The sequence below is a fragment of the Serinus canaria genome, chromosome 8, assembly GCF_022539315.1.
Source record: "Serinus canaria isolate serCan28SL12 chromosome 8, serCan2020, whole genome shotgun sequence".
In the NCBI taxonomy this organism is placed as follows: Eukaryota; Metazoa; Chordata; class Aves; order Passeriformes; family Fringillidae; genus Serinus; species Serinus canaria.
In genome coordinates, this window is record NC_066322.1 from 14,883,180 (window position 1) to 14,895,406 (window position 12,227).

At 38.9% G+C, this 12,227-nt stretch overlaps 1 long non-coding RNA gene across 1 annotated transcript; it reads right to left on the reverse strand.

Annotated features, from left to right (window-relative positions):
- Window positions 1–6,278: 6,278 nt before the first annotated feature.
- LOC127059843 (uncharacterized) lies at window positions 6,279–11,432 on the reverse strand. The gene is made up of 3 exons (XR_007778042.1): window positions 11,186–11,432; window positions 7,552–7,668; window positions 6,279–6,414 (listed from the first exon to the last, which is right to left on the reverse strand). It is a non-coding gene; the product is annotated as an uncharacterized LOC127059843 (long non-coding RNA).
- Between the last annotated feature and the right edge of the window lie 795 nt (window positions 11,433–12,227).

Consider the following 12,227-nt stretch of genomic DNA (forward strand, 5'->3'; position numbering starts at 1 on the left):
GAAACTGTCACATCCTGCAAAATGCTCCTGACCCTATGCTACAAAGGCCAGGACTGGGCCCCCTATCTCTGAGCAACCCTGTCTCAGTCAGAATTCAATAATGTACTTGTATTATATGAACTGGTAGGAAGTGATTTTTATTTGAAACAAAATTTTAGATTTCAAGCAAGAACAAAAAAGTTAGACAGCAGGTCAATACATTTTGTACAGATATCACACTATATTTTGAACTTTCACCTTCATTATCATCCTAAACTATCTTTGAGTCAAATTTAATTTCACAGGTGTAACAGCTCCTTTTCCTTCTAATCTACTGACTGCACACTGAAAGCATAAGCTCATGGGTTCAGGTTTTTTTATATACTTTTATCCAAAGCAGACTTTAGAAGTCTGATCTATATGTAAGGAATAGTTACTAACATAGCCATCTCTCTCAAATAGATGAAATTTTATATAAAACTTTCACTCTGACTTCACAACCAACTGACAGTCTCCTGTTGCTCCCACTCTTGTAACTCTTTTCTGCATTTAGTTGCCACTAAAAGATAAGCAACTCCAAGCTGGTTTCTTTTACAAGTGCTGCATCTATCATGTCAGTCAACATGGATCCACATGTCAGAGGTGTCTCTTTGTAAAAGGATGCCCTTGGGTGACCAGGGTCAGTAAAAACTGCTGGTTTTCCTTATCACAGTGCAATTAGGACAGAAGCTGTCTCCTTTTCAGAGTCACTAAAAATGAGGTAAACATAAAAACCTAAGATCAAGAATACAGGGCTGAAAAAAATCCAACTATTCCAATATTTTATGACTCATAATTACCAGTAGTGGATGTTCACAAGCAGAAATGCAAGAACAGGCCAGATACTGAAGTTCGGCCAATGTTATGTACCTGTGGCCTAGGCAATCTTGTTCACACTTGGGGCAGCATGTGGTGAGATTACCAAAATCTTCAAGCTAGATTGGAGGCCAGTTGTTGACAATTCTTGAGGCTATATAGAGATGACTGTTTTAATGTTAGAGTACAATTATTTTTTCCTACTTTTTAGTGATCTGATATGATACCTTCAGCTCATCTAAATGATCTTCATTGTTCTTTATTGCCCATGGTACTTTTCCTCAAACCCTTTAATCAGCTTGAATCTGAGAGGTGAAAGCATGAGCTTTACCATGATCTCTTTAGAACTTCTGCTGACACAGTAGTTCTGGACACACCTGTGAAATGTTAAGACAACTGTTAGGAAAATTAGGAGAATTAAAGAAGTTGAACCAGCAATGGCAACATCAATATTCTCTATTAGTGATGGGAGAGAGCAACCAATTCCCTACCAACATATGCCCTTGCAGATGGGTGTTTCTAAGAGCAAAAGTGCTAAGCCCTGGCATTTTCAGGATGGTGTGGAGATTGGAGCAGGCATCAGGAAGTTTACCAGTCCCAGCTGGGTGATAATCTACAATGGCCACAGTGCAGGTAGACATCTCATCTAATCTAAGGAGTTTGCTTAGACAAGTATTTGGGAGATTCATTGATGAGATTTGACCTGGAAAGCACAGCATCTTTCATCTGTATGGAGGCAGTGAGTAAGATGGAAGGAGCATTTGGAGTGGAGTGATTCAGCCTCCTGAGGCCACCCGTCATGGCCCCGACAGAGAAGAACCTTTTCCCCATGAAGTACAGCTATCAAAAGTTAAGAGGATTTCTTTGCAGCTGGACAGGGTAAAAGAAGGGATATGTGAAATTTTCTTCCCAGAGGTGTTAAGAGTCTCTACTGGCAAAACTAATGGGCAAGGTAGCAAATCATAGTAATAGTAATTTTTTTAAGAAACCAATGTCACTAGTCAGCTCTGGGACACAGATTGAAAAATACAAAAGCAGTTATGAATTCCATTAGCTTTTTTGAAACCAAAGGAATTTTACCACCAGAGAACAAATTCTGCTGCTAGTTACAGTGATCCAATTCCAGTAGAGCTGACAGAACAACTACAGAATTACTAGTATGAAAGCAAACAGAATTACTACTACTTCAGGTACAGGAAGAATCTGCTCCAAGCCCCTGGAATGCATGTTAGGCTGTGATGAACAAATATAACTACAGAAATAACTATCTCACTGTGTTGAGTAAGAGCAAGGAAGAGAGAGAAATCTAATTTATGATGTTCTACCCCTTAAAAATAACCCTGAACACACAGCTTATTTTTATAATTACACGTGTTACCTGGAGAACAGTTGCACACACTCATTTACATAGGATTTTGTATACATCTGTGCTCTTCAATAGATTATTCCAAACCTTGAGTATTTCCTATAATTAATGGCAATATGCTTAGTTATTTGTTATAAAAGAGTTTCTAATTAGCCTTTTTGATGTGCAAAACTTCAGTATTTCTCTCTAGAGTTTTCAGATCATGTTTCTTATTTTATACTACTAAGTGATAGTAAGACTTAAGGCTAATTCTAAAGATGGTTTAAATTGCATGTATGTGACAAGTAGACCCTGACCTGGCACTCACCATGGGGTGAGATCCTCCTGCTATGAGTGATGTCAGAAGTCCACATAATACTAACTGGCCTTGTGACAAGTCAAACATTCCAAATTCCTTTTAAATTCAACCAACACTTTGCATATTTCTCTTTATATAGTGACATACACAATTTACCTTTAAACCCAAGCAAACCCTACTTGCCTTCACTGAACCTCAGGAGAGTCTTTGGGAAGAACAAACCTTCACAGCACTGCCATTCAGAGGCTTATCACAACACACCAGGGACACAAGTAAATCTCAAGCAGTAGAAAAGAGTACAACTGTAGTGAGCTGCCTCGATGTAGTAATAAAGAAGGTCGAGGTGAGCATTTTTTTTACACCAGTCAACCCTGCAGATAGACCAGACAAATTAAGAAGTTTTTGCCAAGCCAAAGGATAGGTTCTATCTGGCAGCAAATAACAGGAGGGTGGAAAGTTTAGTGTGCAGACTCCTATCACTTACCTCTCTTTTTCTTGGGAGGAACTTAGCACTGAATTTTCATTTAAGTAAAACCACGGCACAAGATTGACTGGATGCCTACTGGAAGCAATTGGAATATTTTCTTTTTACTTTGAGTCTTGGATTAAACTAAATGAGATCAGAGCAAGGCCTGGTCTGTGGAGGCATACAGAAAAAAAAATGGTGCTCCTCTATTAAATTGGATATCCAAAGCACTTTACTGAATGCTGAAACAAGACGTGAAATTCCATGACAAGCTCAGGTTTTCTTTCCTGTGTGGCTTTCATTTAACACAGAGTCTTATTTTGCATATCATGGGGCCCTAGATCCAGAGCATTAAATATAAGAGCTTCCCTAGAAGCTTTATAGCCTTGGCAAGACAGTATAGATTGGCCTTGTTGGTTGATTTGTTAATTCAAACAAGAATAGCACATTTCTAAAACTTTGGCCAAATTAACATCTTTTTGACTGTTCCAATGAGCTAATATCGCAGTAGAAACCTGGAAGCAGTAGTCAAGTCTTTGATGATTTATTTAGTAGGAGTCATCTTGTAGCTAATTGTCTGCAATTTTTAACCTCATTCATGTGCACTGCCGATTCTTCCAGCATCTGCAGTTTTCTCCTTAAGCTTTCTTACATCTCTGTATCATTTCCAGATGGCAACTCAACTTGATCACAGTATTTTTATGAACTTGCCAAACCACATTCAAGATCTTCAGACTCAAAAGTAAAAGATAAAATCATCCTCAGAGGGCACCTCACCCTTCTGCACCCAGGCACATGAAAAAAGCAGAGCTTTAGGCTCTGACATTTTCCATTAATGATGAGTCACAGCATAGGGTTCTTTGGTTTGTTTTTTTTTGGTGTTGGAATTTTCATCTTTCCATTCTTCTCCCAGATTTCTCACCTTGAAACCATATCAAAAGAGAGTAAATACTCTCTTTTGTTTTCTGTTTTTACTGTGTAAGTTACCATCTCTGTAGTGCTGGCCCCAGTGACATGCATACCTGTCAGTCACTGCAGATGTACCACAGGAAGAATGACCAGGCAGGGAGGTTTTGGCTGGGAGTGCAGCAGACTTTCACACCACATTCACAGTAAATCTTAGCAGAGATCAGAATTAACTCAAATGCTCAAGATATTTGATGGCTGTAACCTAGATTTTCCTGGCTAAGTTCAAAGAAGACTCACTGTGTGGATCTGTTTCCACCATGGTTTAAAGATTGTCCTGATGTCTGCTAAGTCATAAAAATATAACAGTTCTAGTCACATTTCTGGTTAATCTCATGTGATTCTTCAGGAGATGGAAAGTCCTTCCTGGTGGTTCTCTGCCTTCAATTATTCCAGTCCATGACTCAGCAATTGTCACGTGTCTGTTTTGGGGTGGTTTTATGCCATGAGTGAATGAAGGGCTCTTTATGCCTGGTTTCTGTCTCCTATTTGTATGTTTATGAAGAAGACAGAGTCCCTTGGGAGATGGAAGATACTCTATTTGGGCAATATTATTACCATCACCTACTATGATCCAGGCCTGTGGGAAGATATTTTTAAAAATAATAAGTTCCATTTTGCTAATGTACCCATTGTTTAAATGTAAAATATAATTAGAGTATCCACCCAGGGTGTATGTTGTGTAATTTTATAATACTACATCTAGATGAATGTTGGCATTCTACCTATGTACTTAACCACACCCAGGAATGCTGGTATTGCACAATTACACTCATCCTGTTGACTAATTAGATAATAATGAGTATTTTTAGCATTCAAAGATGCACTTAAGTCAGTTGTGCAAGATTTTATGTCACTGCAAATTGAAGACAAAGAAAAACAAATATATCTAGTAAACAATGCTGTCCAGATAGCTTACTGAGCCTCGACAGAGTTTCCAGCAAATAGAAGGTAATACTTCATACTTCATTTTAAAATGTATGATATTTTCTACATGTTTGGTAGAAACCCCCTCTCCTTACTTCGGGTTATACCTTTTTTATAAAACTGTTGAAGTAATTTTATATTCAAAACAGAATTTCTGTAGTCTGCCTCCTGAGTTATGATCATGGCCAGAGATAATTTTTGGCTGAAAAGGCACTGTGATGTGCCTAGGGAAGGAAGACTGTTCTTTACAATGGCAACTCTGGAAGGAGTCTGGAAAATGGACTTTAAGTTAGCAATTAGTTACAAAATATCCCAATACTGTTTTAAGAAAGCACTACTGATTAGCCCTTGCCACTTGGATCTGGAACAGATTTTCCATGAGCCTGAGTGGAGTGTCTTGATCTCTTGGTTCTCACGATGTTGATGAGAGACTGGATGAGAAGTCTGGCTCACCATTTGGATTTGGGGGATTTAAGATCAGAGACTTTTTGTTGCAATCTTGTTTTACATGTGCTTAAAAAAATGTTTGTGTAATGTAACTTCTAAACTTGTTGTTAATCTTAAATCAGTCAAAATTTACAGAAGGTGGCACAGAGGCCAAGCCCTGGGCACAGTTTGATTAGCTGCAATGTACCAGTTGGATCAAATATGACGTTTCAGAGTGTTTCTGACCTGCCATTGCTAGTTTCACTGGAACCCTCAGTTGTGCACATAGACATTAGTGGTGAGAAAGATGATAAATATGGACTATGTTCCCACCTCCAACTGCATTTGTGAAGCAAAAGAGCAAAAGATATTTTGCACATAGCTTCATCTTTTTTCTCCTAATGAATTTGATTTCCAAGTTGTCAGTTACTGAGGCAGCAAATGATTTTCAAGACCTTGAAAACAAACCACTCCCCAGGAGTTTCTGTTTGGACTGTTTCTCTTTTCATAGGGCAAAAGGTCATAGTGCAAGAGCAGCTTCTTTCAGCTATGCTGAAGAGTAACTTTTTGCTGCCCTAGCAAGTTAAAAATTGGTATTTTACTCTGAACATTTGCCCTTGCCAGGCAGTTACTTTCTAGTGAACTTCTATAAAAGCAAAGTGGGGCTGTTTGGAAGGAGAGTGATGTGAGACTGCTGAAATAAATGCCACTGTTCAGTTTAGGGATGTGTGCAAGTTGCTTCATAACTGCCCCTTAAGCCTTAGCAACACCTCTACCCCAAATATCAGTAATGAAGTCAGGACAGTACTGCACTTCTTTGCTGCTGGCAGACACTTAAAAAGAGGCCAGATTTCTGAATTTGTAATTGGGACTCCTGTTACTTCTAAAGGCTCTTTTTTGTTCACTGCTTTCTTGCCTGGGGTGCTTCACCCATGACTGGTAGACAAGAAAGATCAGAGGGACAGGGTAACCATCCTCACCTGTTTACCTTGGCCACCACTGGCAAGCAAACAGCAACCTGATTTCCCACTGAGAACCAGCCTTTCCTGAGAGCAGCTGCTTGAAAAACTGTTCTTCAAACATAAGGCCACAGTTGATGTGACTGGTCAAATCCCTCTTTTCCATTCTTTCCTAAAGAAAAACAAAGCCACAATGAATCTACACACCTTGCTATGTCCCTCCAGCAGAAATGCTGTGGCTCATCTGCATATATGATGAGCAGTATTTCATTTTTGAAAATAATCCATAACAAAAAATTGCACCTGGCCAGCAACATAAGACCAACTTGCTTCCTGATGTGATTTTAAATGGCTGAGATATTAAACACTGAAAAATGGGCTTGATAATGGAAGTACTGACAGACTATTAACCATAGCAGTGCTGCTCTAATAAATGAAATAGCCTGTCGTAATCTCTAATTCATAAATATGCAAATACAAGGCAGAGGATTTGCTCCAAAGGATGTCTCTATAATTTTAACTGACCTTTACTGATACTAAATGAGCCTGTTGCTTCTGGGTTTGTGCTCTGAATAGACAGTACAGGGAATCCTGTCTCTTTACATCCAAGGCCCACTTCAGCTCCCATAAGTGCCAAAGGCAAAACCCTTGCTACCTTCAACAGGAAAAATCTGGCCCCAGCACATCTAGAATGTGAGACACCTGGCATTAAACTGAACTCCTGACTGTACTTGATTTAAATTCTGTTCTCATCTGTGTTAATTATTATTATATTAATTCTTCTGTTTGGGAGAAATTAAGCACACATTTGCCCCATGTGTCAAAGAGCTTGACCTGCCAAAAAGCACTTACTTGCTCTGTGATAAACAGACCATCAACACAATGATATAAATGTTGAATTTTAGCCAGTTTCCTGTTCTGCACCAAATGGAAGTAAATCCACTGACTTAATATTTAATAACCTAAATGTAATTTCTTTTTTCTGCCTCGCATTGCACAGTAAAGAATTGGATGGCTAGCAGTTTTGCAAATTCCCAACCCCTAATTATTTTAAGCTATTCATCCTGGTATCTGTCCATTGATGCTCAGCCAAATTGCCAGCAGGGGAGAGATCTGTCCAATCCAGGAGCTAAATGAGTCACTGAGAGTCAATCTGTTTTTTTCCCTTGCTGCTGGGATTTCCTTGGGTCCTGGCCTCTCTCTGCTCCAGTCACAGAGACACAGCTCCAGGCGTGGGTCCTCTCTGCCTTCAGCTGCCTCCTGTCACTCGTGTCTGCTCTGCTCATCACAGCTGTTGATGGGCTCTCACCGGCTGGCCACAGAAGACCAATACTTCTACCACACTGCTCTTACAGCTCTTGCTCTGAAGGAAAATGAAGACATCTTGGCCTTGTTGAATTTGCTGATGAAGTAATACATCAGGTATCTAGACGGAAAGCAAACCACATGAATAAAATGTGTCATCTGGGTTAGATACTAATTTATTTGCCTTAAGTTCTGGGAACAATATCTGCAGTTTTTTTTCCAGAGACTTCGGTTAAGTTCCATAGAAACTGAATACTAATATGATTTCTGTAGCATGGAAGACAAATAGGAAACAGAGAAAAAATAGACTCATCAGAAATATTAGCTGCTCACTATCAAAATATCTGACAATACCACAAGTACAATTTATAAACAGGAACATTTAGAGCCTAACTTTTCACTGAAAAGCAAATTCCTTGCTTTGTCCCTTTTAGGGACAGGATTCAATTACACAAAAATATGCAGCAGACTTAAGGACTGCATGTAAGATTAAGATAACTGGTATTTCATGGTAAATGATTAAATTAGCTGACACAGTTTTATCCTGAACTTTGCCATTAAAACTGACATTTTTGTGCCACGCACATTGTAGACTGCTGGTAATCTATACTGCCTTTCTTCTTTCAAAGACTTTAAATAGCTGAAGAACTCTTGTTCTTTACTCTATTTGCAAATGTCTGGAAAATATATCTACAATATAAGAAGATGAACTAAGCACAAGACTTTTTTTTTTCCCGTCATCTAACAAATACCTTGAGAAAACAGCAAGGAGGTTCCAAATGTCCAGATTAAGCTCTGCAACATGCACTTTAATCAAGTAATTTATGTGACTCTAAAGAGATGAGAACATGCTGTCCTCCTCATGGTGCGTGAAAATAGAGAAATGACAGAAGTCTCTTACTAAGAATTTAATTATTCCTAGTATACAATTTTAAACCACTCTATGTTTATTCCTCTTCTTTTAAGGCTTGCTTTTTCATGATGGCAGGAATTATGGGAATAATTTTGATATGAACCAGATGTAGAAGTGGATGGATGAAACATTGTCAGAGCTGGTTGTATTTGCCCTTCAGTTGAGTTGGCTGGGAAGGAACAACTCAAGTCCTCAGTGAAGGTATTCAGTCTTCAAGCAAAGTGCAGGCACGTGTCACTGCACACAGCAAAGACAAGGACAGTCTGATCAGAGACATGAACTATGAAAGAAGCACAGTTCCTCAATATTACTCTCAGAGACCACCAGAATGGGTGGGAAGAAAAGCCACAGAGGCACTGCAGAAATGAAGAGAGGTGGCAGGACATACAGCCAGTGCATCCCTATGAGAGGCCAAGGGTGAGCATAAGCAGTGAGCTTATGGGGCTCGCTTTTATGAGGCTAAAAGAGGTCTCACGGGCAATTGGATGAACTTATTTCATTTTTATAGCTGTTTGACTTGTCCAGGGGTCGGAAAAACAGATCTTTGTCCTTTCTTTGTAGATACATAGCTACATACAAGCAGTTCATAACTCTCACAACACTTTCTCCTCATAATTAGTACAACCTAGAATACACCAAATTTTTAACCAGCCATGAAGTTCAAAAGAAGTAGCTCTAACAATATAAAAGCACAGGGACTAAAGTACTAGTCCAGAACAGCAGTTCAGCATGTCCAGTCTTTCAGAAACAGGATCCTTACACACTTGTGAATAAGATGCAAGAGGAATGACAATTATTACAGACTACCTAAATGGGACACTTGATTCCCCACCCACAGGCTCCAGAAGTTGAAGTTTTATGATGAAGTCATGCATGCATCATATTATACTCCTTTCTGTGCACTGGCACAAAGATACAAGAAGTCTCCAAACATTGGCAGTAGAATGTGAAGAGGTAAAGACCTGTCTCCTTACATGAACTCTGTACTAGTAACCAAGGCCTCTGCTGGAAAAGGTAGTAGAAGCTCAACAGACAGCAAAAAAAAATTGTGATTTTTATTCCAGAAGAGAATTTGGCCCTTTATCTTGGTGTAGACTAAGAACAGAGGTGTGTGCATAACAGGAATGCTATGTAATTTTGCTGTGGCAAAATTTTTGGATACCTTCTTATCTAAGAACAGTTGAGCAAGACTTTGGATTCTTTATATCTTGGATCAGTTCTAATAAAGAAGAAGAAACACAGTACCTTCCCCAGCAATTAAAAACTGCAGTTTATACAGCACCCATACAATCACACCATTATCATCAAAGCATGACTTTCATCCCTGAAAATCATGATGGTCATGAAGTCAAAGAAAGGCCCACAAAGACAGTTTCATTGTTTGAGAACTCATGCAAATGTTGAACATGAATGAAACTCAATCTCATTATCAAAATTCAAACCTGTATAATGATCTCACAAACTATGTTATTCAATTAAAACTTCTCATCTCTTGTACATACATTTTTGTCTTTTAAAAGATACAGCTACCTTTACTTTCTCTTTTTACATTTTAAACTTTGAAAACCTTTCACAGTAGAGGTTGCATGAATCATCTAGCTTTCTTATTCCAAAATGTTTCACTGATCATTCATTATTAAGCGAGTAAAATGAAGGTAGCTATGATAAATTTTGGTCTATCTCAAAGTATTAGAAAGGATATGAAAACATCTTGTTCATAGTGCTAACTTTTAGATGACATATGACAGTACAGGCCCAGTTTTTTCACTGTCACATACAATGAGGCTCTTAACAACCCAATCACTTGTTATGACTTTTTTTTCCCAATTCCTAAGCACTAACAGTTTCAGCCTGCTCTGCCACTTAGCAGAAACTCATTCAAACAATATAACCATGAAAGGACTGGATGTGGGTAACAGGAAGCCTATCAATATCAGAGATTAGGATCATAAAAATTGTCCATTTTTTTGGTAATAATGTATGTTCTCTAAACAGTTCTACATACACCTATGCCTTGATGTGAATGCTCTGGAGAGGAAGTAAGAAGTTTGTGGCTGCTCATTTTAGTGAGTCAAGTCCTGGATATAACTTGCTGCTTGTTATTTGGCTATCTAGACAGATGGGCTAGACTGAAGTCAGTGGGGCTGCTTGTGAGGCACTCCAAAACTGAACATATTTGGAAAAAGCACGTTTATATCTTTATTTATCTATATTTATCTTTATCTATTCATATTAGTCATTTATATCTTAAAATGCTTTCAGTTTCTCTACAGCTACAACTCATCCTGGGTTCTCCATGGACAGAGAGGGTCAGGCCTATGTGTAAGAGAAGGAGACAGAAGTTGTGCAAAGCTGGCCATGGACTTAATAAGAGCTTGATTCTGTACCAATGAAATCAACAGGAGTTTGGCTCTTGTTTGCAATGGGAGGTGGATCGACGTTTTATGCCAGCTGTTCCCTGCTGGGTAGGGATAATCCCTTTGAAACAAAATATTTAACTTGTTCTCACTCTGTTGTTGTAAGAAGGCTTTCCATGAAAATGTTTTCATGAGAATTAAAAGGTGTGTCTCCTTTTTTTTTTCCAAGTACCACCCCCCGCCCCACAGTATATAGCTGTTGATCAAAAAAAAAAAAAAAAAAACCCAAACACCTCCACCTGCTAATAAACCACATGTGTTTACAAAAAAATGCCACAGAAATGAGTTACGGGACGGAACTGAGTCACCTGTTTGTTCTGCTGGCCATGACAGCACTTGCACTTTCCTCAGCCAGGAGATGCAGCAAGGAAACATGTTAATTCAAACAGCTGCAATTGAAGTGGGATTCCATGGGCAGAAGTAAAATAACTGAGGTCCCTGCAGGCAAACAGAAGATGATAAAAAATCCTGACTTCCAACAGTCAAGAAGGGAGCAATGAATAACAGTGTGGGAAAAATATCAGAGAGATGGGAGCTAAGGAAGGACAGTATTAACAATAAAATCTTGTACGTGCGTCCTCCAGTCTGGATCTGAGTACAGCCTTTAATCTCAGTTGCTGTTTCTGTGTTTTGTTTTCATGTTTCACAGTGACAATGAGGTTCTAGAACACGGCTGCCCTACAACCAGTGGCTCCTTCTAGTCCCTGCATGTGTTGGTCAAGTTCAGAAAGAATGTGAAAGTTGGGCCCATTTACACCAGCTCTCCTTTTGGTTCACTCCATCTCACTCCTCTGGCTGAGGCCCATTTGGCTGACAAACCTGGAACATAAAGTTTGCTAGGTATTATAAAGCAATTATTTAATTTAAAAAGTCTCTTTCATTGCATTCTAATAGGATTTCCATAAAATACAGAGCTCTCCACAATCTCCAGGGAACTTTTGTTTACACCATAAACTATGACACTTTTTGAAGAGCTCTGGAAGACTTAAAGAGAGGAAACTTCCTCAGAAAAAGCTGTTTGGCCTGGCAACCAGGGACTGAGCCTACTATAGAGTTACATCCTCCAGAAGCAGGAAACGTATGGAATCATTTGAGCTTAAGAGACTGTGACATTTTTATAGAATGAAAGGAGTAACTGAGAGATACAGTGACAGAGCCGGGAGCTGCAGCTGGCTGGCTGTTCCATGGAGCATTCCCCTCATAGATTTTTATGACTCTCCTAGCCCTAATATTAAACACTTGACCTTTTTGTCAATACTATTTTGTATTATTAGGTTGGATGATTAGTTACTAAATATACCATCTATAGTAAATAGGAAATTGTGTAGTCTGATGCTTTTAGGCGTAGAC